The 27,549-nt window shown below is 38.8% G+C and overlaps 1 long non-coding RNA gene across 2 annotated transcripts in view; it reads left to right on the top strand.

Moving 5' to 3' along the window:
• The first annotated feature begins 679 nt into the window (after positions 1–679).
• The window catches only part of LOC106992819 (uncharacterized), a 31,509-nt gene continuing 4,639 nt past the window's right edge, over positions 680–27,549 (top strand). The window contains exons 1-4 of one of the 2 annotated variants that reach the window (XR_013402545.1): positions 680–932; positions 9,708–9,842; positions 10,906–11,133; positions 14,529–14,645. This is a non-coding gene — a long non-coding RNA (uncharacterized LOC106992819). The remainder of the gene's footprint in view (positions 933–9,707; positions 9,843–10,905; positions 11,134–14,528; positions 14,646–27,549) is intronic. The other variant, XR_013402546.1, reaches the window with a different exon arrangement.

Raw genomic sequence — 27,549 nt, forward strand, 5'->3', positions numbered from 1 at the left:
GCTCAAGGAATTTTTCTGGCTCAGCCTCCTGAGTAGCTGGGATTACTGGCACACACCACCACATCCGGCTAATTTTTTTTTTTTTTTTGTATTGTTGGTAGAGAGGAGGTTTCACCATTTTGACCACGCTGTGAAGTCAGTTTTTGATATTTGTTCTGACACTAAGAGGACTCTACCCAGCTGTTCTAATCTACAGTTGACCTTTGAGCAACACAGGTATGAGCTATGATTAAAAAAAAAAAAAATCTACTTATATGTGGTTTTTCTTCTGCCTCTGCCACCCATGAGACAGTAAAACCAACGCCTCTGTAACAGGTGGAAGGTATCCGAGTTACTGATGGCGAATCCTCATGGGTCTGCAGCAGCCTCAATTCTTGCCTCCTCCTCAGAAGAAATTTGACTGAGGGGCACAAGGCAGAAAGAGACCAAGACAGGTTTCAGAGCAGGAGTGGAAGTTTATTTTAAAAGGATTTAAAACGGGAAAGAAAATAAGGAAAGTACGCTTGGAAGAGACTCAAGGGGGCACCGAGGTCACGTGCAGTGTTTAACCTTCATCCTAAGACTTTAAACGCTGGGCCCTTTCCCATGGTTTTTCCCTTAGGGTGGAAGTAAGCAACCTCTTACCCTGGAGAGGTGAGCTTGCGTGGTATGGACATGCGCAGTAAGGACGCTCTTACCCTGGGGAGGTGAGCATGCGCGGTATGTTTAGGAAGTTGCAGACAAGCCTCTCTGAGGCTTTCTTCCGTTTTCCAGGGGACTGTCCTCAGAACGTCACACTCTGCCGTTTTGTCTCTTAATGCGCACGCTGAGGAAGCTGTGTCTCCGTGGTGCCTGCATTCAATTAACATTTTAGTACAGCACTTGTGAATCTTCCGAAAATGGCCTCTCCCGGGCACCGGCTGCGAATTTATCACTTTTAAAGAGGCAATGTGGTAAGTGCCAAACCATCACCGGATATTTCTAGTTGGTGGGGAAGGAGCCCTCCCTCTCCTGCCCCGCTCATGCTTGTCTAACTACCTGTGACACCTCCTTTTTCTCCTCCTCTCAGCCTACTCAGCCTACTCAGCGTAAAGACGATAAAGGTGAAGACCTTTATGATGATCCACTTTCACTGAATGAATAGTAAATATATTTTCTCCTTCTTATGATTTACTTAATAATATTTTCCTTTCTCTAGCTTACTCTATTATGAGAATACAATGTGTAATACATATAACCTACAAAATCTATGTTAGTCAACTGTTTATGTTATCAGTAAGACTTCCTGTCAACAGTAGGCTATTAATAGTTCGTTTCTGGGGCAGCCAAATATTATACACAGATTTTTAACTGCATAGGGGGTCAGGGCTTCTAACTTCCGTGTTGTTCAAGGCTCAAGTGTACATCTGTCTTCTGAAAGCTAGCTGGATCATGGTCTAACCTGTACCATTATGTGACTCATAAATTCCTTTCACGGTTTTCACCACAACTCCATTCTTCTTGAGAAAGCCCTTGGTCTTGACTTTTTCCTTATTTTATTGCAAATGAAGTCAATGCCTTTGGGAAGGGATCAGGAGCTGTTTTAAATCTGTTTCTCCCCCAGCATATCTCTTAACCAGGACTCTGGAGCCTGGGTTGGGACAATGACAAGTCTCTCTTTGAGTGACATCACACTCTAGTCGGTGGTGCTGGGTGGGCTAGTGAAGCAGCCAGCTGCGGGACTCTTGGTTTATGTCTGCAGGCCTAGGATCACCACCTCATTAGTTGGGTCAGGGTTATGAGGAGCCTGGTGTCATCAGCCTGCCATGTTTTGAGTGGGCAATGCAGTCACCCAAGACTCAGCCCCAACACAAAGTAGCTGGAGGGGAGATGAGAAATGTGGATGTTCTGGGAAGACAGCCTCCAGCTGAGAGCCAGGGAAAGGGACCCCAGTGCTTGGCAGCACCAGCAGTCTGGAGTGGAGAGTCTACCTCACTGAGCTGTAGCCATCTTCATTCAAAATAAGACAGATTCTGTTCTTCCTTGCTGATTTTTGTAATTGTTCTCGAATAGATGTTTCTTTATTTGCTATTTGTACTTTGTACCATTTCCAGGGATCTTTAATTTTTTTTTATAGTTTTCACCAATTTATCTGGTCAGTGGAGGTCCACACCATCAAGCTATCATAATTCTCTTTTTATTGAAAAAATAACATATGCAAACAGGACTAATTTAGAAACCAACCCACAAACAAACATTGGACGACATAATATCCACCACTCAGAATTATAATTATATTTGAACATGTGTCATGGATGTAAAGTGATTATTGTAGTGCCTAACAAATGGTGCCTATAACAGATAGTTCCAAAGATAATGTGGGAGCTAAGAATGGTGAGTAATTTTTTTAGTAACAGCCAAAGAAATGGTGAGAATGAGCTTTCTCTAGAAACTTGTGATGGAGCAGGCACAGGAAAAGTAAGATACGTAGTTTAACTGAAACACTCCACTGCTTGTGAGGAACAAAAGCAGCATGAGATGTGGTCCCTGCCCTCCAGGGAATTGCAAATTATTTTAGAAGACAAGATGCTGACTTTCAAAATATGTACTTAATCTGTGAGGCCACTGAGAAATCATCTAATACAATGCTCGTATTGTAATATAAATGAGGAAATGAAGGCTCAGGGATTCACTTTCTAAGATTTCTACATGCTATAGTAGAAGCGATCTAACCTAGAATGTACACCTAATTTGACCTAGTGATCATTCTGTAAATAACTATATTGTGAAACTGTCTGTAGTTGGTGTTCCTGAGAAGTAATTACTGCTAGAATTCAGATGTAGGAGCCATCACTACAGTTGCTGTGATTAGAGAAGGCTGCAGCTTAGAGCTGAAGGTTTATCCCAGCTGTGAGGCAGTGGGGTTCAAAATGAATGTAGAATAAAATTAATGAGCAGTTTTCAAAAACCCCACCGACCATACCTCACCACGGGTGTCAGGATTGTTTAATGTGCTCCAGTCGATTCTAACTTCTAGCCCAGGTACAGAAGCACCATTGTAATGGAAAGATAGGAGTGATCAGCAAAACTTAGAGGAAAGTATTTCCAATGAGGAAGATTGATTAGCTAGTGCAAGGAAGTAGAAAATTGCATAATGTGTTGACAAGACTGAAAACATAGACATTTACAAATATATTTATTGTTAAGTAAATCAATACTACCTGTGTACCTATCTGGATTTATTTTACAGTGGTCAAAAGCCATTAACTGTTTGGGGAGGAAGCAATAGAACTGAACCCTATTGCTTAGAAGATTAAAATGAGAAGACACAGGGACCCTCCTCCAAAAGCAGGTGTTGTGTTTCTACAGTTCCTGCAGTGACTTGTAGGTATCTGTATCCCAGGGTACAGTCTTGTAGTTTGGTTCTTCCAGCTAGAAGGATTTTAGGCACTCTGAGACCTCTGTTCTCAGGTCTGGAGTCAGTCTTGTCCATTTTGGAATAAGGACAATTGAGGCAACAGGATGACAGCTAATATCTATAGTAGACCCACAAAGGGCATGCACATTATCTCATCTAGCTCACCGAGTTAGTGCTACGCAAGGAGTCAATAGGTATTATATGCTGAACATTGGCCAACCTGATTACCAGTTTTTTTATGTGATGTGCCCAGGTGTGAAGCTCATGAAAACTATGCTGTCTTTCCCTTTCTCAATTCTTCTAGTGTCACTTCCTATGATACATTATCAATGTGCATTGTGGGTTACATGCATATTTTGTCCTAAATTGGATATCATATTGTACCTTTTTTGAATTTCTATTATCTGATACATAATACCCCACAAATATTTGTGTTATTATCACCACTCTATGACTGGAGGAGCTGAAGCTCAGGGAAATAGCTTGCCTGGAGTGACAGGCGGATTAAGGCATGACTGGAACTGGAGCCCAGGCTGACTATGGATGCCGGCACTTACAAGCTGCCTCCACTGGGATGTGTTTTCAACCCTACACTGGTGAGACTGTGCTCGCATGTCTGGCCTGTTTTCCTAAAGCCTGGTGCACCTGAAAGCTAATAGGCTCCAAATAAGTATGTATTGATTGAATAAGATCTCCTGCCAGCCTTGCTTCCTGCCCTAGAACTATGAAGAAGTGTGGCCAGCCTAGAGAAGAGACGTCAGCTAAAGCAGAGATATATTCTAACAGCCCATGGGCCAATTTAATCCATAGGGAGAATCAGGACCATGACAATTAGGTGCCATGAAGCAGATTCTGGTTTCAAAAAAATTTTTTATTTTGCTACTGGACCCTCCAAATTGAAGTTGACTTCATAATGACGAAGGAGATTCTGTATCACTGGGGCCTTTAGAAAAGGAGGGCAAACTTCCCTTCGGTCTGCATATTATTGAAGATACTCCTGCATCAGAAGAGGCAGTTTTCAATATGGATTGCATGCAATATTCATGAGGGAGATTTTGCTAACACCTGGGCTCTGCTTAAAACCAATAAAAACCAACCATCAGCAGGGAGAACTAGCCATTGGTAGTGTCCAGGTTTACCTGGCAATTCCAGGGTGCAGCCAGGATTGAGAATGACTGAACTGGGGAGTGAGACAAGAGTGAGGAATAATTAATAATGATTGTTATGTGGGAATGCATAAAAATATGGACAGACTCTCGGGTTACCCTCTGAAATATACTAGTTTATGATTCCTGGAGGAAGGAGTTTAAGAAGGAGGAAGAAGAACCTTCTAATTTAAAAAGTCTCCAAGGTGATTCAGATGAGCCTTGCTAGCCCTAGGATGTAGACCAGCATTCCAGAACATTCAGACTAGAGCTCAGCGCCTGTGTGACTTCTCCTGACTGTCCCAGGTGTGTGGTACCACCCAATCTGGACCATGCCCAGAACACAGGGCCCCTCTAGCAAAAATATTCAGGTACCAGTTCCATCCATGCCCAGCTTATGTCATTGTCTTCTTTCCCCAAAATTGGAGTATACCTTAATCCAAATTCTGCTTGTGCTGGCTTCTGGGTTCCCCTCAGTGTCTTCCAGCCTGTAGGGCCCAGGTTGGTCTGGTCTCTGGGGTCTAGCACAGTGCTGTAAAAGAGATGTCTTTCTCCTGGTCTCTGCTTTGACAGCAAAAGCTTTTAACTCCCTGTGTGTTTGATTTTAATTGCTTTGTAGTATCAGTGCTTTCTGGGAACCTGTCAGGTCAGCATATAAAAAGAGATCTGCAAAAGATTAAGTTGTTCAATACCAGGTCTTTTTGAACTGCAGCATACGGGGAGGGAGTCTCATTTTTATAATCTCTTTCTCCAAGATGCAAAGGCCTAAAAGCTGGCCTTTCTCTTCAAAACATGAATGCTTTACCTAAGGGAGAAAGGGTCTTTCTTTCGTGTCAGTTAGAGTCAGCCATCAGGCACACACACACACAAATAGAAATGCATCAGCTTATCATCGGTGGCTCTTGATTGTACACAGCCAGCCCCTGGGCCCTTTTCCATCACAGGTAATTACAGGTGAGCTACATGACAGAGCCTCAGTCAGTGTCATCATTTCTAGAATATGCAATTTTTTGAATCCTAATAAAATTTGTTACAATATATATGAGAAAAGTTAATCATGCTTATAAACCAGTTTATAGATATAGATGTATTTTGTAGATGTACATAATTTCAAAAATAGTCAATATACACAGACTAGCAGACACTTCAAAATGATGAATTGATAATTTCTTGCTTATCTTGGTATATTGAGCAATTACCTAACATCAGAGAATTTTGGCTGTGTGTTAAATAAGCTCATTTACATTTTTATTTTTCATTCTTTTGTTCTCTCTTTCAATGTTTCAACTACACAGAGGTTCAAAATCACTAAATGGAAACACCAAGACATTAGATCTGGAATGTAGTCTTCAAAACCGGTATCCCCCAAGATGCTAGGCACAGGCATTGCGCGCCAAGAATAACCACATTATTTCAGACTTCTCCTTTAGTCCTCAAAGTCTAATTTAAATGCTGATGATGTTTGTACATTGGCTTAAAAAAGAAAAAACTCTTTACAGAAAACTCTTCACTGCTTTCACATAGGACTCTGCTTTAGATTTTCTCAAATCTGTCACTAATCAACCATAGAGTCTTTCAATACTGGTAAAGTTAAATATTGGTATTTTTACAAGGTAACTCATGCAGGGATAAGCTTTGGTGTCATTTAATCTGTGTCTATAGCTGGACACTGACTGGATCTTTTTTGTAGCTTTTGAGTAGCCTTCTGGAGATTAATCTGGGGATGGATTGTAGCCTCAGAGTCCAATCAGAGTCAGCCCGTTTGGTGGTTTAGATAACCAGGTCTACTAGGCTCTTTAATCTTATCCTAGGAGATATGACTGGAATTTAGGATCTGCTTTCTCAGTGGAAGACTTGGCAGCATCCTTTTGTTGAAGGATAATATCAGTCCACCTTCTAGTATCACCTTGGTTCTGTTCGTGGTTTGTTGTTGATGTAACTCTAAAGTATGAAACAGTGGTTGGCACTTAGGAGATGACCTGTAAGCATTTTTCTTGTTAATTAAATACTATTGACATGTAGCCATAGTTAAGGTATTGTATACTTGAATTTTTTAGATCCTAAGTGTTCTTACCAAATAAAGGTAATTGTGAGGTGACAAAGATATTAATTAGTGTGACTCTGAAAATCATTACACAAGTTATACTTATATCAAAATACCACATTTTACATCTTAAGTATATAATTTTTTTATTTGTCAATCATACCTCAATAAAGCTGACAAAAATTAGTTAATTAATTAATGCTATTTATTGCCAATTCTTCCTCCAGCCAAATGTTGATCTACGTGTAGTTCAGTGGAAAATTTTATCTCGGACACTGATGTGGTTTGGCTCTGTGTCCCCACCCAAATCTTATGTTGAATTTTAATCTCCCCGTGTTAGAGGTGGGGCCTGATGGGAGGTGATTGGATCATGGCGGTGGTTTCTAATGGTTTAACACCATCCCCCTAGTGCTGCCTCATGGTAGAGTTCTCATGAGATCTGGTTGTTTAAAAGTGTGTAGTACCTCTCCCTTCATGCCCTAGTGCTACCTCTCTCTCTCTCATTCTCTCTCTCCCTCCTGTTGCCATGTAAAGATGTGCTCACTTCCCTTTCCACCATAGCCTTCCGTCATGATTGTAAGTTTCCTGAAGCTTTCCAGTCATGCTTTCTATACAGCCTGTGAAACTGTGAGTCAATTAAATCTCCTTTCATTATAAATTACCTAGTCTCAGGTAGTTCCTTATAGCAATGTGAGAACAGACTAATACAGACACATTGCTGTCTCCTTGAACACAATACATCTTAAGCCAAAGCATATTTTCTTTCTTATGTGGCTTTTTTGGCCTAAAGCACATTCATCTCTTAATCTATCTATATATTATATATATATAAACATATATAATATATAAACATATATAATATATATATAAACAATATATATATGTAATTTAGGAAGCCCTGAATGTATTTAGGGTTATGATGAAAAAAATAACCCTTCCTATAAAGTTTTCCCAGTTCCCCTTCCACCAACCTATAATCATCACTCTCCTTTCATTCCACTGTTCACTGGTAGCTTTACCACATTATAGTTTTGTATTAGTGATACTAATAATTGTCATTTACTGAGTGTCTTTGTGACTGGCATGAATGGTTATATTATTACAGATTGGCTATTCCAAACAATATTTTTGTATGAACTTCCAAACCTCCAAGCCTCCAATCACTCCTCTACTGCGTGTTGACCAAGGTCTGGTGACTTCCCCTGGAGAAGACCCTGCCAAAAGACCAACCCATTGTCCTCTTCGTGAAGGGGCTAGACTAGGCCTCCTCGGTTTGGCTGTTTGTCCTCCTTGTCTCCCCTGACTTCTTGCTAACTACCCCCCACCGAATCCTGAATATGACATAGTAAGTGTTTTACCACTGCCTTAACTCAGACGCCTGGGGTCAGAAATGGACCCTGGATCTGCGTGGAGATGCTCTCAGATTCCATACTCTGACGTAGCTTTTGGTTCAGTTCCACGCCTGGGTTCTCCACTCTTTATAGTGTGTGTTACTCTAGGGTCTACACAGTGCTTTCATTATTACTTTATTCTTCAAAACAAGGCTGTAAAGGTGAGTAGAGGGTACTGGCGCCTCCTGTTGGTGGACAGGAAGATAAAGGGGGGCTGTGCAGGATGTCCAATTCAAGCATAGAAAGTGCTCAAGTTGAATTCACGTCTGTTTCTTTTCCTGTCCCACCATGCTGCCTCCAGTTCTGGAGACTGCTTGTTTTGCAGAGACTTGATTGGTTCTCAATAAACAATCTTAAGTCCTGGAAATTCTGTCTCCAATATAGTCTCCAACCTTCTGAAATTACTGTGGCAGGTCTGGACCTGATGCCTTCCACTTATGTGGATTTTTTTTTTCCAGACACTGGCAATATTGCAAGTATAGTTATCATTCAATCTCAACAATGTGCCTTCCAAATATAAAAATCTAAATAAAAACTGTCTCAAGAGATTTGAAAATACGATAATCATTTTGGTGATTGATATGATTGTTCACAGCTGAAACTCATCAGTTCTCTAATGTCTATTTCAAATAAATGTATATAATTTGGGGCAAGTCAGCTAAATTTGCTTAGCATCAGGAACTTCGAAATTGGTACAATAAAAATAGCTAATACTTATACTAGAGACTCTTCATGTAGCATCTTTTTTGATCCTCACAACTTTGTGAGGCAAGTACTATTATTACTTTCATTTAATGATGGGAAAACAGAGACTCAGAGAGCTTAAAAGTGTCAGGGCCACAAAAGTAGTATGTGCTGAATTCAGAAATTGGATCCATGAGCAATGCTCCTAAATACTGTGTTGAATTTTACTGTAATAAAACGGCCCCTGCCATCAAGTACAGTTCTACTTATTAAAATGAGATGTCGTTTGTTAAAATTCAGCCTATGTAATTGCTCATTATGGTGAATATGAGTTTGCATATACAGTGAGTCCTTCCTTATGTCATCAATAAGTTCTTGGAAACTGGGATTTTAAGCAAAATGATGTATAAGGAAGTCAGTATTACTGTAGGCTAATTGATATGAACATGACTTAAATTCCTGTGGCATGCTTCTGGTCACAAAAACATCACCAAACTTCAAAAATAAAGACCCTAAAACACTTCTAATATTGAACGTTGGAATAAATGTGAGCTATGTGTACATTTAAGAAAGGCTAATAAAAACAAATAAGATATTTATCTGGTGATTCCAGTTCAGGGGTGCAGGTGACTGCAGCCTGTCTGGGCAGCTCAGGGTCAAAGACCGGAACCAACCCTGGACAGGACGCCATCCCATCGCAGGATGCCCTCATACACACACTCAGTTCGTGCAGAAGGAGGCCATTGTGACACACCAGTGAACCTAACGTGCCCTACTTTGGGATGTGGGAGGAAACTGAGTACCTGGAGAAAACCTACACAGAGAGTTGCACTGGCCGGGGGCAATGTTTATTCTCATAAACTTTATTACAAAACAACATGGAACAGAATGACATTATTTGAGGACCTGCCATACCTCTGCCTTGAAAAACAGGGCTGAATTAACTTAAGTGAAGTGTTTTCCTTAATTAATGTTTCTATGTGACAATATTAGTTTAGACACACTCTCTGCTAAGAAAGACATTTGGAACTCAAACTTTAAAGACTAAAACATTCTTCTCTCAAAAGCAATTACTCGTGACTGAAAAATGCAGGAGAAAATTGCATGGAAACAGCCTACCATCACAATGAAGCACCTTTCCAACGCTTATCGTGGTAAATGCTACTCTTGGAATAAGTCGTTTCTTTTGATAAGACTTTGAAGTAAGTATTATTAGTTTCCCATGCTATAGGTGAAGAGATAGAGGTACAGAGAATGTAAGCCACTTGTCCAAAACTAGTAAGTGGCAGAGCTGGGATGGTAACCCAAGCAGTCCAGCTCCAAGCCTGTGTTTTACCTTCTTCTTGCACTGCTCCTCTCCCAGGGATTGGGAACCATGTAAAGCCAGAACCAGTTTGTAGACATAGCCTTCATGTGGGTGAAGCTCAAGTCAGAGGAATGAGTTCATCCAGTCCCTGTGTGGCGAGCACTCCTTGCTACTGTGATGCTCTCTGTTCACTGGCCACACCCCTGTACGGGAGCACTTGGCTCCCACCTGGGATTTCTTATGGCATTTTCACCTTTGTCTTGCTTGCTCTTTATTCCTGCATCTAAGTGACACCTGACTTTTTTTTTTTTTTTTTTTTTTTTTTAAATTCCCCATTCCTGCACTGTGCTCACCCCTGGGTCAGATTCCTTGTGTTATTTTCACCTGGCCCTTGGGCTCTGGATTTCCAGAGAACACCCATCTGACTGTGACCTGTGCTTAGCACTTAACACAGGTGGGCATCGTCACCAGATTCAAATTATGTGAAATGCAATCGTGTGTGATGGGTAGGAAATCGCCACTATGGATTAATACCATGTATGGCGTTGCCTTTTTTAGAATTCCGTCAAGGTTCCAGCTATGAATACAAGAGCTCTCACACCAGCTCCGGGCAAGGACTTTTCAAGTCCAATGTACAAAAGAATAGATAAGAAAAACAACAGAGGACTTACAGAAAAATTCCATTTTACTTGAAATAAAGGTTTGTCTAAAGCCTAGTACGTTTTGGTTCACCTAAATCTTTCTGGTTTGGAAAAAAGGACCAGGGATTAATTTTTCAACCCATGTCTGTAACTCCTATAAAATCAGATTTATTTTACTTTCCATTTGGGAAAGATATTCTTTTTAATGGCCATGTCTACTTAAGAAGCCTTCAGCTGAGGTTTAAATTAGATTGAAATACGACCTGGATTGTGAATGTATCACTCTGTCTTTAATACCATAATCCTTTCATTTCCTAGCGTGGTTCAATAAATGAGAGAGAATTCATGCAAAAATGTACGTCGTTGAAAAGGTTGACTTGGAATTATGCTCATGATTGGTGGAGAGATTCATATCCATGATGTCATACTCATTTGACCCTGTTGCCATTCCTCGACTGGAGGAACTAGAGCAGGAGAACATGCTTGCACTTCACTGATGCAGGACCTGCTTCCTTCAGCCCATGATGTATGGAGCAGCCTTTCAGAGTATGTAGAAAAATAAGATTTCTTTTCTTTGAAATTGCACATGAAGGACTCAAAATCAAATATATCATTAATGTTGCTTCGGAAGTTTTAATAGAAGGGGGTTTGTAGCTAACTGGAGAGACATGATTTTGCATGTTAACATGCTGTAAGCCACTTGCTAATATAGCATAATGCATGCAAGAAAGAACACCATAGTTAAACTTTTAGAAAATATGTAACTCCATTATCTAAAATGCATGCAGGTGCTATAAAACTATAGTAGAAAGCTCATCCACCCTATCCAGTTTAAAGAAATGTTTGTTTTTCCTGCTATATCATATTGGTTAATATGTTGTTATTGATTACGTTTTATGTGACTTGAATTAAATTTGGCAAGTTGCAGCTTATTTGGTATAAAACTTATACTCATCAAAATATATCTTTTTATACAAATATATTTATATGGTTATAAAATAATATATGTATTTATCATAGAGAGACTAAAGCACAATTATATAAAATTACACAAAAGTATATAAAATATAAAAACACACAAGTATATAAAATAGGTTTATATTTATACATATATATACACAAATTAATACACAATCATTTATAAGAAAGTGGCCATGGTAAAGAGTAAAATAAAATTTGACTTAGCAGTGTAAGACTCGGACTTAAATTCCAGATCTCTCTGTTAATGGGTTTACCTCCCTCAGCTCAGAATGCTCAATTTGTTTATCTAGCAAAAATAAAAATAAAAAAATCATTTCTATGCTTTCTATTTCATAAACAGAGTGTGAAAGAGCTTGCAGCAAACTCTAAATTGAATATGTGCATCATGACATCTATGTATATTATATACAGATTACCCATATCTATATTATGTGTTTACAAACTATGAAATAAACCAAACCTCTCGCTCCCCATACCACCGCTCCCTGTTCTCATTTTGAACCTAAACTCCTCCCCCGACATCATCATCAGCCTATCAGCTTCTCTCTCGTAATTGAAAAGCGGCATACCAGGCCTGGCATGGTGGCTCACGTCTGTAATCCCCGCACCTTCGGAGACCGAGACAGGCGGATCACTTGAGGTCAGGAGTTTGTGACGAGCCTGGCCAGCACGGCAAAACCCTGTCTCTACTAAAAATACAAAAATTAGCGTGGTGGCGGCCGCTTGTAATCCCAGCTGCTCGGGAGGCTCAGACTGGAGAATCACTTGAACACGGGAGGTGGAGACTGCAGTGAGCAGAGATCGGGCCATTGCACTCCAGCGTGGGAGACAGAGTGAGACTCAGTCTCAAAAACAAACAAACAAACAAACAAAAAAGAAAGAAAGGAAAGAAAGAAAGAAGAAAGAAAGAAAAGAAAGAAGGAAAAAAAAAGAAAGAAAACCAATACACCTACTGGAAAATTTCTAAGGACAGGACAAAATTGAGCCTTAAAATAAAAGATATCACTCAGTGAGTTGATGTCACTCAGTTTTGTGTTTTAGCTGACATTTATTACTACTTGGTGTCACGTGCTGGTTTAAGCACGTTTAAACTAAATTCTGGAATAGCCATATGACATAACTACTGTTGGCATTTTACAGAGGAGAAAAATAACTCATGGGAAGTTATATATACCTGCTGAAGAGCTTTTATTTTGTTTTATTTTTTTCTGTTTTATGATGTTGTGGCTGTTTTATTTTGTTATGAAATTTAGTTTATGTCAGGATGTTCAGACAAGTGGATTACAGCAATATTCATGCAGCTCCATGAAATGCTCATTGTTCAATGTGCTCAAACAAGCGAGAAGCCTCCCAGGGTGCCAACTGGGAAATGTTTATAACCAAACATGTTTTTAAAACATGCACACAATGGAAAAGGCACAGAGAAATCAACATGCTTTTGTACATTTTTCCAAAATAACAAGAAAATATTGAAATCTTGAGAAAATTATTTTTAATGACTTCTCTATTGGAAATTTTTGATATTTACGAAATGTTATCATTTCCCAGAATAAACTATTGTTTCTACAAAGCGCTTTTCAATTCTTCCTCCAGAAAAATCCTATGAACAATTGCTTAAGGAGAAATGTAATTCAGAATGGAAGAAGAAAGGGGTAACACTAATTTACCAAGTTGCCAGCAATTTTTGGTATTCATAGTTATTCAATAATAAACTGTTCTTATCCCAGTCTTTAGACAAATTAAGTTATTTGACTAAATACAGATTTTAAGGGGTAAAATTAATATTTGAATTTTTAGTAGATTTTTGTAACTCTAAGTGCTATGATTTTTCATTGATTAAAAGAATAATAAACTCAGTGTTTTAAAATTGTGAATTATTATTCAATTTGTGATAACATTTTTCAATTAATTTTCAGGCACACAAGATAAACTTATCATAAGTCTAAATATAAATATTTTTAGATCTATTCCACTGGACCTAATTTGTATCTCCAAAAAATCCTAATAATTAAAATGGTTATTGGTATCAATAGCATAATTAGACCTTGAAATATAATTCTTCTGCTAACATTTGTTGAAAGACTAAAAATAACACTTTCCTGTATCTATTATCATGTGCTGGACCCTATGCTAAGCCTTATCTGCTAACCCTCATTGCCACCCAGGGTGAAAACTGCAATCCCCATTTTTATTTTAGAAATCAGGATGAGAAAGGCTAATTAAGATTTTCCCAAGGACTTACTGTAAATTAAGTGGTGATTCCAGACTTTATATTCAGCTTTTACTGACTTTAAAGCATAAAGTGGTTCCATCAAACCATGAATCATGTATGACTGAGTCCACGAGCCCTGTGGAGTTCATTAGCGCTGTCAGAGTGACCCTTAGCACTTTGGGGAAAATGGTCTGATTTTCTATGTCCCACAGAGTGCTTTGGACATCACATCTGTCTTCTTCATATCTCCTTTTCTGATTACCATCTTTGTCCACCACATTTGTGAGAACCATGCACCACCTGCTACAGGAATCAATGGCCAACTCTTTCGAAAGATGCACAGAGAAACTTTTTTTCTCTCCAATCTTGAGAGTCACTTGTCAGAGAGGCACAGATAAACATAAAAATTTGAGAAAGAAAAGCCACGTCCAGCTGGAGAGGTGGAAAATTCAAATATACCATTTACATTAATAAACATTGAGTGTCTCTGTGTCTAGAACTCTGCTAGGTCTCTTTCTGGAGATGGATAAATGCTATTCACTTGTCAGGAAAAGAAGCTGTACAGCATGGCTGGCTGAAGAATAGGATACTTAGAGGAGAGAGTGGCTGGAGTTACATGTGCAAGTTGAGTAGAGAGTGTAAGAGTCTGTGTGCTCTATTGAGGATTTTAAACCTTACATCATCAGCAATGAGAGTCAACTAAGTTTTTAGTAGAAATGATGTGTGTTCAATTTTGTATTTTAAACAGCAACTCCAGGAGAAGAAAGGTGTGAGATTGGAAGCTATAAACATAGTTGCTGGCTGTTGATCAGATTAGTTTAAAAGTGAAGAAGACCTGAGCTAATATGAAGATGAAAATTGAGCGGTAAGACAATATTTGTAAATTACTTTTCTGGAAAATTACAATAAACTAAAGGATACATTGGACAGAGGGGGCAGTTAGGAAAGAATCAACAAGGCTGGAGGTTTCGAATTTGAGTGACTGGGCGGATGACGGAGCCATTAACTGGTTGGAAAAGGAGCTATTTTGGTGGGCCCGTTGAGTTTCCTTTTGGAATTGGGACTTAAAGTTGTTTTTGAATAGCCAAATGAAGGTGCTTTTGGACATAAGTGTCTATGGTTAAGAGAGGTAGAGGCAGGTGACTTGAGAATCTTGGCTATTGTGTATTAGTGAAGTACTTTCAAAAAATTGGTGCAGGCAATGTTTCTATCTAGTGTACAATGGTTGGTTATCTTTCCAGTAACATTGCATCTTTCTTACCAGATAATGAATTCAGCTAATTTGTTTTTGTTATCCATTAATGAGGATATAACAAGGAAAGAAAATCAAAGAAATGGTATGATACTGGTGGGTGCTGATCCTCAGTAGGATAAGGGGAAAGACAATTTCTGCCAGATACTACTTTGAAACACAATGGATGGTGGCTCTGATGAGAGGAAGTAAGAGAGTGGGGAAATGTAGAATCATAAATGTTTTTTTTAAGTGTAAAATGAAACCAACGTCTTTGAGAAAGATGGAAGTGAGAGGGAGCCCAAGAGAAAGTAGGATTGAGAATAGAGCATAGATACACTTTCCTGGGAGCAGTATTCTTCTGGGTGAAAAATGGCATACATCATCTATAATTTTAAGGCATATTGCCTATTTCAAAAAAATGCTGCTATCAATTATTATATAAGATTAAGTGAAGTTAAAATGTTACTTTAATTTCTTTATTAAATATCATGTGTCTAAATAGATAAAAAAAGAGGGGGCTGAAAGGTGCGTCACATGATGCACCAAACTTTTCAGGGTGGCTGTGGCCTTTGGTGTAATTTATTTTACCCTGAGTGGCTTGGACAGACCTACAGTTAAACACTGTCCCCCAGCATATCAGCCATGTGAGCTTGTATACACACATGCACACACACCACACACACAGACACTAGACACACACATACATACACGCACACACTTTTCCTTAACCTCAGTTTATTTAATCTTATAAAGTGCATTAATATCACCTAAGAATATAGCAGGGATTAAAATAAACCAGGTATGTAAAGAACATTAATCTGACAATCCTTTATGTTACGTTTCCTGCTTTCAGTTTGAGAAGAAATTTAAATTACATCATCTGTTGCTTTCCACTTATTATAGGCAATTCTAAAATGCCACATCCACCTAAAAAACTTTGCTTTGTCGTTGACTTTATCCCTTGGTTTTTCCCACTGCATGTCTAATGGAAAGACTGTTCATTTTCCCCAGTATATCTCCTAAGTTGCAGATGAACAACTGTCTTCTTCTAGTCAGAGTTCTCTCAGGAAGACGTTTATATCCATAAAGAAATCTGACTTCCCATCAGCAACTTCCTGGCTTTATCAGTTTCAAATATCTCTGCATACCTACAGCATTGAATCACAGGAAGTATCTTCCTCCAAAACTTTCATGGGTAAAAGGATCTCTTTAATTATTTTTTCTTCTCTCTCTCGCTCTTTTTTTTTTGTCCCCTGTTGTCTAAGGAAGAAAGGGTTTCTCTGTGTAGCCTTTTTCTATGCACAGGATGTATGTTAGGCTAATGTTAAATTGAGGCACAATAAAATTTTAATGAGTTTATTTAAACACACAAAAATTCATGAATCAGGCAGCTCCAAACCAGAAGTGTCTCAAGAGCTCCACCGAGGGGGAGGCATTTATAGGATGTACGTGGAAATAAAGCAAGGAAGATGTTTGATTGGTTACAGGTATACAGTGGCCTTAATTCGTATATCCCGTTGGGAAAAGTCCCTAGTTCCATAATTATAGGTTTGTTGGCTACTTCTGATTGGTTGAGCTTGAGTTCTGTTTTTTTCTTTTAATGTAGGTATTTATAAGAAATAAGTTAAGTTTTGCTTATGTTTATAAATCAAGCAAGGTTGAAATTATTTATGACACCACACTGGTTTTGTCTGTTCAGGGATTCTTCAGGCCTGGTCTTCATTTGATTATACTTTGACCCTAATAAGCAAAAGCCTTTTCTTTTTTTTTTTCTTTTTCTTTTCTTTTCTTTTTTTTTTTTTTTTAAGACAAGTATATTTGACTTATTGATTTTGGAACTATGCATGCTATTGAATTAGAGGCCAGCAGTGAATGCCAGTCTAAACTGTTGAGTTAAGGAAGTGGTTGGCACATGGTCCCAGCTGAGGTGTGATAAAGTTTGGTATCCAGAGACCCTTTCTTCCCAGGAGACACTGTAGAGAGTTGGTTCAGGACCCAGGCATGGTCCGGGTCTGGCCTTAGTGAGAAGCAACATTTGAGTGAGTAGCTAGGAATGGGCTCTGCCGAGACAGAAGTCAGATAGGAGAACAGGTAGAGGCCCTTCGAGTATCCAGGAGGGGTCAACCTGGCAAGAAAAAACAGGGAAGGCGGCAGCCGTCCTAGGGAGGCCACGCCCACTCAGTAAAGTCAAACTACATGAAAATATGATCTTTATTTTCTTACAGTGGTGTCTTCATGCGTTCTGCCCAAACAAGAAGCCTTCCTAAATTAAAGAAAGAAAGAATACTGCTTGCGGTTGATTGTGGTAGTCCTAGGCCCCCTGGGTCTCAGTTGAAGGGCTACATCCACAGTGAGAAGTCTAGGTGCACCATCTCACAAGTGTACTTACCTCCATTATAATAGTTATTTTAAGGACATCTTTGTCCAAATCCTTAACTCTTTTCCACCAAGCCACAAATTCTCTCAAAGCATAGTAATCAGGTTTACATTAATCAAATTTGCATCCTTGGCATGTAACTGGCCATAGAAGTGTTTGGAAACTGTATTTATATTACATTATAATAACACAGCTCTGTTCAGTATATACAGTGACTTTCACTGATTCATAAGGTGTGAGAATATTTAAATGTAATCTCTGATTGGTTTGTGTTTGTTCTTCATTTCATTCCTATTTCATGTCTGTGTATCTCATTGCTGTTTTCAAGCCCAAAGTGCATCAAGTACTTATATTTACATACAGAGTTTCATTTTTGTACAATCAATACAAATTATATGGATGAAAGCAATGCATACTTAATTGGTACATATTTTTATAGAATAATCTATAACCTAAATAATGATCGTTTTTAAAAGAGGAAAGTGGGATTTTTTTGTTCTTGTCTTTTTCTTCCTCGTTTCCTTATGAAGTAGTCTCTGCAAGTTGAATTGCAAAGTCAATATAATTTTTTAAATATCTGAAATAAAATATATAAAAGCTTTCATTAATTTCCATGTTAGGCAAATTGAGATTGGAAAATCTCACTTTGACTAATTAATGGGAACTATAAAATGTGTAGACAAAAGTTAAATATTATGGGAACAAACCCATCCTCCTTAGTATTTACATGAACCTTTTATATACAATGAGGTAGTATAAATAAAAGCATAAAGGACATAGTCTACTGCATGAGGTGCTTGATGTAATTTAATTTATATTCTTTCATTTTTAACTTCAAGTAATTATCAAATATGTGCATAATAGAAATTGTCTTGGAATTTGCTTTACTTAACAGATTAAAAGAGAAATCAATAGAGAAAGCCATTTGCCATATTTAATGGCTTGTTTTGCTTTTATTTTTTAAACTCCACTATTCAAGAGGCATCTAAGTGTGCAACTTACAATCAGGCTATAATATGAATTACGTGTTGGCAATTTTTGCATTAGGGCAAATGTGCACCATTTACATCTCTGCAGTTTTCTATTCCATTTTCAAAGGAAATAATTTTATATTGTAATTTACTGTTTTTAACTTGCATCACCATTTTTAGGAAAATGTAGAGGGGAGCAGCTCAGGTCAGATGAACTCCATGGTTCCTCCTAACTCTATACCACTATCATTTATTTTCTAAGGGCATCTGAAATAAGGGCAGAACATTTAAAAGCAATCTCTGGGAATATCCTAAGAGATATATAGATGATTGCATCCAAAGATCTCTTTTAAGCATAACCTCTAGTGTATTTTTGAAAAGAATATAAGAGAATACGATCAAAATGCAGAAAACGTTTGGCTTTTACGTTTATCATTCTCTGGACACAAATCTCTCCTGATCTGTGTGTCAACAACAAAAACACAAACAACAAAAACCACACTAATTGCAGGACACACACCGCTCCTGTGTTTTCTGCCTAATTCTCCTTCACAGGCCATGTGTAATCCTTATTAAAATCTACAAAGCACATTTTTTTGTGAAGTATTTTCTTTTGTGCTATAGCATTTTTTACAGCTGTGAATTGATGGTGTATGGGGGGGAGCTGGCTGACTTAGAAGATAAGCAAGACTCCAGGGCTAATTAGCTCACCCAGCTGGTCATCCTGTACTAGATAAGAACACCAAGGCGGGAACTCAGGCTGCCAACTGATATTCATGGTGTTCATGTGGCTAACCAGATAAACTCTGTCCCTTTCTGGCTTTCCTTGAGTCCTCAGCCTTTGGGCAACTGTATAAAGCTATAGGCTTACATTTCTCATACCTAAAGATACATAAGCATCAGCTGGCAGGAAAAGGTCTGTTTTAGGCCAACTAAAATGCATAGGAAAGGGGGTTGGGTGCTACTTCTGTGTCAGTAGATGGAGGTTGGATTTCTACTCTACGATCTAACAAATTAAATTCAACGTATGGTAACTGATCATCTATTAGATGCTTTCAGGCATTGGAAAGTTTTTAAAAAACACCTCCTGTTCCTAAAGAATTCACAGAATTCTGAAGAGGTCAGATGGGGACACACCAAAATCATTATCATACAGATTCTGCATTCATTAAATCACAAGGTGCAAAGCCCGATTTGGCTATCAGGAGAAGGAAGATGGAAGAACAGCCAGAGCTGACTCTGCAAGATGAGTAGGAAGTACCTGCTAGATTCTGAGGAAGAGGATTTCTAGCCAGGAAGACAGTTAGTGCACAGCTGTGATGGTAGAAACATAACATTCTTGAAAAGTCTGAGAGTGAGTAGTGAGCCCAAAAGTGCTGAGGTGAGGGTGTAGCAGTAGCAGCCTTGCAAGGTCAGAACAGACAGGGTATCTTGTCAATGACTGTCAGAAGCTTGAAAAGTTTACCCAAGTGCCACACACTTATGAGGGCTTTCAGTATCCCCCATCTTCATAGGACCATTTTGTGTTATTCGTAGAATTACATACAGTTCTGTGTACATGTACATGTCAGTCAGCTCGCAGGAGATCTTGGTAATTGGAAGTCAAACATTGGCTAACAAAAGTATGACTCAAATTTCCCATTTTCTCTACCGTTTTTAACCTGCTTACTTTGCCCCCAAGGGTGCTACACCCCATTTGCCTGTTACTAAATGACTGTCTTTGAATGAGACAGAGCAAGTGTGACAAAATCATCACTTCCTTCAAGTATAAACACTGTGTAATCAGTAAAACTGACCATTTAGAGGCATTTTGTATAAAGTGCATTCCAAAATCAGAAGAAACAACTGAAATAAGTGTTTGATATTTAATGAACCACTTCAAGATTTATTATTCCTGTCTTGGAAGATGAGTATTTTAATGGTTGAGATTTTTCTTTTTTTTTCTTTCTTTTTTTTTTAGCTAGAGAAAAGATAAGAGAAAAAAGAAATGAAAGACTTAGTCTTAATTCAAAGATAATGAACAACAAAGCCATATTTTCAAAGAGAATATTAATGCTCATGAAGACACTCATGCAACATAATCCTGTACCCAAAATACCATTTTGCAGCGCATACAAAGCAGGTGAAATTTCAGAGTGTAGGTCATTTTTAAATAATTCGTCATCTCAGTAACCTACCCATTTTTATTCTGCTTAGAGAAAACAAGAGTCTAGTAATTTTATTTGTATTATTCAGAAAATGGCATTGACGCTGGAGAGAGGTGAGTTGATACCACAGTGCCTGGCACATGAAGATCCTTAGTAAGAGCACATTATGGGAGCAAGATGGCAGAGGAGGAGGTGGGCCTTGGGGTTAGGCAGACAGGAGTTCAAGTCGTGATTCACCCCTCACTTTCTGCGTTTACATTTTAGTCCACTCAGGCTGTTCTAACAAAATACCATAGATGGTTTCAACAACAGTAACTTATTTCTCAAATGTCATGCAAACTGGGGAGTCCAGGACGATCAGGACTTAGAGCCTGGGGTGGTTCCGCTCCCTGTCCTTCATCAACAGTCGTCTCCCAGGGCAGAGAAGAGAGAGCGAGGTCTCTTGTTTCTCTTCTTATAATGACCCCCATCCCTCTCATGGATGCTCCATCCTCATGACCTAATGATCTGCCAAAGTGCATGGCTCCTGACATCATTCCATTGGGGTTAAGATTTCAGTGTATAAATTATGGAGGAACACTCCTTCCATAGCATATAGAGAAGATTTTCAACCGTGCTAAAGCTTACTGTTTCCATTTTCAATGTAAATTTCAGTCTACTGTGTACTTAATATTAACTCATAACTGGATCTCATGAATGGGTAAATGGAGAAATGTTAATCAGCTGCTTAAAACTTTTTCATTTAATAGTATCAATTTGTGAGTTCATTGAGTATTTGGCACAGCATATTTAGTGAACAAAAAACCTTAGAAATAAACACTTCACAATGATGTGTGTGTGTATTCATGTGTATCTGCATCTGTGTGTACATTGTGTGTGTTTGTGGTACCTCTGTGCATCTGCAATTGTGTATTTGTGTATTTGTATGTATGGGTACCTGTCTGCATCTGCAATCTGTGTGTTTGGGCATGTGTATATGTGGGTACCTGTGTGCATCTGCATCTTTGTGTTTGGGCATGTGTATGTGTGGGTACCTGTGTGCATCTGCATCTGTGTGTTTGTGTATCTGAGTGTGTACCTGTGTGCATCTGTATCGGTGTATTTGTGTATGTGTGTGGATACTCATGTGCTTCTGAAATTGTGTGTTTGTGTATGTGTGTGTAACTGTGTGCATCTGCATCTGTGTATTTGCATTGTGTATGTGTGTGTACCCAAGTACATCTGCAGTTGTGTGTACCTGTGTATGTGTATGTGCTTGTGTGCTTGTGTGGATCTGCATCTGTGTATTTATGCATACATGTGTGTACCCATGTATGTATCTGTACTTGTGTGTATTCCTATGTTTGTAGGTGTGTCTCCATGTGCCTCTGCATCTGTGTATGTGCCTGTGCATGTGTATGTGTACCCGTGTGTGCATCTACATCTGTGTGTGCCTCTGTGTGTGTGGATGTGTGTACCCATCTGTATCTGCATCTCTGTGTGCATCTGCATGTATATTTGTGTGTGTGTGTGTGTGCGCCCATGTATGCATCTGCTGTGTGTGCGTCTCTGTGTGTGTTCCTTTGAGTAACAGGCTGCTCTCCTTGTATTCAATGTAAAGGTCCTGATAAGAAATAATGAGCATAGGTAAACTGCTCACAGAGCATAAGGGTTATGGAAAATAACTATGAGCTTATGGCACCTAGGTACAACATAGAGGATAACTGAGGCCAGTCTTCTCAAGCTTGGAGCTTATGTACATAGATCCTAGAAACTTCTCTCCCACTGAATTTGGGCATCACATCCTTTGCAGAGGCCGTGAGGAGCATAGCTGTCCCATATGTGCCATAGCAGGCAGAATTAGATTTGTGTACGTATTTTTATTAGGAATGGTTAGTGAAATTACAAGACTTTAGTTCTAGACATTAATTAAAAGTCAATGTAGGTCAACATTTTCTTACCATCAATTTATAGGCAAGCAAGGTCTTCCCCTTTTGCTTTGTAACAAACAGCTTTCTTCAAGTAATAGCCATGGTCTCACTTTCCCTTTTTTGTCTCCCATCTTGCTGGAGTCATGGTAGAGATCTTGTATGTGCCAGCATAAAGCAGGATAATGCACGTTGAGAATATAGGTCTTGACCAACTCCCTCACTGTGTAGCTGGTTACAGTGAAGCTGTAGTGGCTCATCTCAGCTACAGAGCTGTGTGCCTTTCAGAGTCCCTGCATCACCCTAGTTGGCCTCATACAACCTACAGGTGGTGTCTGTCCCTAACACTTCCTCACTGTATCCCCAACTAGGCTGGCTGTGGATTTTCAAAGTTTTAATTTCCCTAATATCCATCAAATTATATCGGCCTCCAATGCAGAGAAAGCCATTATGTAGGTACTTAACTAGTTAGAATGAAAAATATTGTATATTAAATTTAAGAGTAGTTAATTTTCAAGCTTAGCCAAATCAAACAGTGTGGTGTGGTGGCAGTCGCTGTGGCCAGGGAGCTGGGAGACGTCATCCTGGCTTAGTTGCCCGTTCACTGTGTGATCTTGGTGAATATACATTTACTCCAAGTTGTCATTTATTTTTTGGTTTGGTAAAATAAGAATTTTGGAAAATCTCCAAAGTTTCTCTGACAGCATAATCCTACAAGTTTTGTTTTAAAGTTAGTAGCTGATAAACGTGTCCTTTCTCTAGAAGTTTTTTTCTGAAATATTTCAAAGTATAGGAAAATAATGCTCTCTTCCATGTGAGGTCAGTTTCTTGCTAAAGTACATTCTGTAGTAGTTCCTTGTACAATCAAGGATATTTTAATTATATTTTTAATTTGGAGATATTTGTAGGTTAACACATAAATATCAGAGATATCCTCCACCTTTTACCGAATTTTCCCGGAAGGCAACATCTTGAATAACTGTCCGGCAGTGTCACAGCCAGTGATACAGAACATTTCCAAGAAGTAGAATATTTCCACCCCATGAGTTCTTTCCAGTTGCCCTTTACCACACCCCCTTGCTCCCTGCCTACATTTTTCTCTGTAACCCTTGGCAATTAGTAATTAGTTTTTTGTTTCTACAGTTTTCTTATTTCACACGTTATAAACACGTTTCAAATGTTACATACAATCCTTCTGGGAGGGGTTTTATTTACTCAGCACAAATTCCGGAAGAGGAATTCAGGTGGTTGATTGCATCAATCGTCTGCTGGTTTTGTTTGCTGAGTCATATTTCACGGTAGAGTTCACCACAGTTTGTTTGAACAGTCACCTGTTTAAGGACATCTAGGTTGCTTCTTATTCTTGGCTATTAAGAATAAAACAATCCTTGATATTTGTGTATGGGTATTTGTATGAACACACTTTTTCACTTCTCTGGGATAAAAGCCTAAGTGTGCATTACTGAGTTTATACGATTGTTGCATGTTTAGCTAAACAACAATTGAAAAACAAAAACCTTCCAAACTTTTTTTCCAGAGTGCATGTCCATTTTACAGCCCTACCAGCCAGGTATTTGTGATCCCATTTATCAGCCTCCTCACTAGCATTGGGTGTCATCACTGTTTTTTATTTTAGCTGTTTTCATAGGTGTGTGGTGATGTCTCACTCTGGTTTTAATTTTCATTGCACTAATGGCCAACATTATGGGCTGAATCATGTTTCTCCAAAATTCATATGTTGAAACCCTAACCCTCAATATCTAAGAATGTGGTTCTATTTGGAGACAGGTCCTTGAAAGAAGTAATTAAGTCAAAATGAGGTCTCTGGTTTAGGCCCTAATCCAATCTGATATGAGCCTTTATAAGAAGAGGGATAAGGACACCAGGGAGACATATCCAGAGGGGCAGCCATCTGCACAGGATGCAGGAGGGTGGCCATGATGAAGCCCCAGAGAGAGGCCTCGGGAGAATTCAATCCTGCTTGATCTTGGACTTCCAGCCCCAGAACTGTGAGAAAATAAACGTCTGCTGTTTAAGCTGCCGGTCAATGGTGGGTGCTATTATGGAGGCACAAGTGCACTAACAGCCAGTGATCTTGAACTTTATTTTATTTCACGTGTTTATTGAGCATTCACACAATCCTCTTTGGTGAAATGTCTCTTCATGTCTTTCGACCCACTTTGTAATTGGAACGTTTGTACTTTTACTATTGAGCTTTAAGATTTCATCTATTCTAGATACTCATTCTTATACTCATTCTTTTTTTTTTTTTTCTTTTTTTTTTTTTGAGACGGAGTCTCGCTCTGTCGCCCAGGCTGGAGTGCAGTGGCACAATCTGGACCCACTGCAAGCTCCACCTCCCGATCTCGGCTCACTGCAAACTCACACCATTCTCCTGCCTCAGCCTCCCAAGTAGCTGGGACTACAGGTGCCTGCCACCACGCCAAGCTAATTTTTTGTAGGTACCCATTCTTAAAAGCTATGTAGTCTACAAGTGTTTTCTCCTAGTCTATTGCTTGCCTTTTTATCCTGTTAGTGGGGTTTTCTACAGAGCCAAAGATTTTCATTTTGATGAAGTCTAATTTACTACTTTGTCCTTCCGTAGATTATTTGTTTTAGTGTCAAGTCTAAGAACATATTGCCCAACTCTCAATCTCCAAGGTTTCCTCTTATTTTTTTTCTAAAAGTTTCATCAGGTTACATTTTATATTTATGTACAAGATCTATTTTGAGTTAATTATTATATGAGCTGTGAATTTTAGGTCAAAAATTTTTTTTAACTCTAAATATTAAACTGCTCCATCACCATTTGTTAAAAAGGGTATTAATTTTTAATTGCATTGCCTTAGCACTTTCATCAAAAAACAGTTGGTCATATTTATTTTGGTCAATTTCTCTTCTGTTCAGTCGATATATGTGTCTCTCGGCCAATACCACACTGTCTCAATTAATGCAGCTATATAATAGAATTTAATATTGGGCGGAGTGATTTTTTCCACTTTCTTTTTCATTTTGAAGGTTATTTTTAAGCTATCCTGTGGCCTTTGTATTTTCACATAAATTAATAATAAGCTTGCCTACAATGGAATAAATACTGCAGGAAATGCTGATCTAGGAGAATCATAAACTTGTGTCCAAGCCTAAGTCCCACCTAAGCCATCTGGACACAGGCATTTGGGAGGCCAGCTTCTAACACCGAGTTCAAAGGATAGGGGAAGAATTCTGAACAAGAAACAAATCATAAATGGCCTGGTCTTGTTTCAGAAGAGGGATGTGTAATAAAAGTGTCTTAGCCATAACTCTCTTAGTGACAAATGACAGAAACCTATTCAATTTGACTTAAATAAAAAATGAAATAGAATACGTCAAGAAACTGAGACGTTTGAGGTAGAAATTCATTGGATCCAGGTGGTCTTTATTATTCTTTCAAGTGAGATTGCCTTCCTGCAGACTCATACATGTACAACGTCCATACCCGTCAGCACCTCCTAGTACATTCTTTACAAATAGCAGGAAGTCTCAGCATGAAGACAATGACCCTTTCCCAACATTCTCAGCAAAAGCAAAGGGAAGACTTGGTGAACTGGCTTTGGTCCTATGACCATGACTGAGGCAGTTCCCATGGCTGCTGAATCGGTCCTTTTATTGCACTAACATTTAGTTAATGTATACTTAGAATTTTCAGAATTCCAGCCATGGCTCGAAAGCCCAGACCTGGAACCTGAAAATTGGGTGATCTCCTCATTTTCAGGTTCCAGTACGTTTCCCATAGTTCCATTTCCTGAGAGGGTGTTTTGCTGAGGGAAGAGATTTGGGTTCTGAAACTAGAAGTTGAGCAGCTGGGCAGTGAGACAAAATAGAATGAGAGCAACAGCAGTAACACACATTCAGCCTAGGAGGAGGATCTGGTACAATAGTCATCCCAAAATAATAGCTGCCACTGGTAAGTTCTCCTGTGCCTTCCTTTTCATTTATCCTCATAATCATCATTGCAGTTGGAGTTATGAAGGATATTTTATTGATGAAGAAAATCTACTCAGTAGCTTAGATCACACAGCTTGTGAGTACAGAGCTAGTCTTTACATCTTGCTCTCTATGATCAACGCTCATGCACTTAATCAATATGCTATACTGTGTGGATATGCCCCATTGGCTTACAAATAGAGTGCCTAGATTAATTAGAACATATATGAACAATATGTCCAGAAGCACCTGTTCTCTCTTGCTTGTGAACAGATGCAGAACTAAACTACTGCGAATCTGAATTTCACACTACGATTCAAACCCAGACTTTTCAATCCTGTCTAATGTTCTTTTTCCTGTATCTACCATCCAGTGATTTTTGTGGTAAAAACTGGCATTTACACAATTTGTAATTTTGTCTGCTATATGTTTGGTGCAGATCTTTGAAGTCTATTTTTTTTTTTATTTCAAAGTTTATTCTAGATGAAAAGGTATACATGCAGGTTTGTTTCATGGGTAAATTGTATGACATTGAGACTTGGGATTCCAATGCTCTCGCCACCCAGGCAGTAAGCATAGTTTCCAATAGGTGGTTCTTCAGCCTACATCCTCTCTACCTCCAACCTCCATCTAGTGATCCCCAGTATCTATTGTTCTCATATTTATGTTCATGTTTATTCAATGCTTAGCTCCCTGTTATAGGTGAGAACATGCCGTATTTGGTTTTCTGTTCTTATGCTGGTAAGCTCCATTTATGTTGCTGCAAAGGACTTGGTTTTATTCTTTTTTATGGTTGCATAGTCGTTCGTGGTGTAAGTCCACCACATTTTCTTTATTCAATCCACTGCTGATGGGCCCTTAGATTGACTTTATGTCCCTGCTATTGTAAATCACTCCGCAAAGAACCTATGAGTGCAAGTACCTTTCTGATAGAATAAATTATTTCCCTCTGGGTATATACCCAGTGATGGGATTGCTAGATTGAATAGTAGTAGAGTAAGACAGTATTCAAGACATTGGTCCACCCATCAGCTGGTTGGTTCCAAAGATATGCACCTCCAAATCACAATTTCCCACCTTTTCTAGGATAGCGAGAGACTCCTACCCAAGGAGATGACTTATCCTCTTTGATTCTCAGAAACTCTGACTGGCACAGGACATCTGCAGAAG

Source organism: Macaca mulatta, chromosome 13, assembly GCF_049350105.2.
Source record: "Macaca mulatta isolate MMU2019108-1 chromosome 13, T2T-MMU8v2.0, whole genome shotgun sequence".
Lineage (NCBI taxonomy): Eukaryota > Metazoa > Chordata > Mammalia > Primates > Cercopithecidae > Macaca > Macaca mulatta.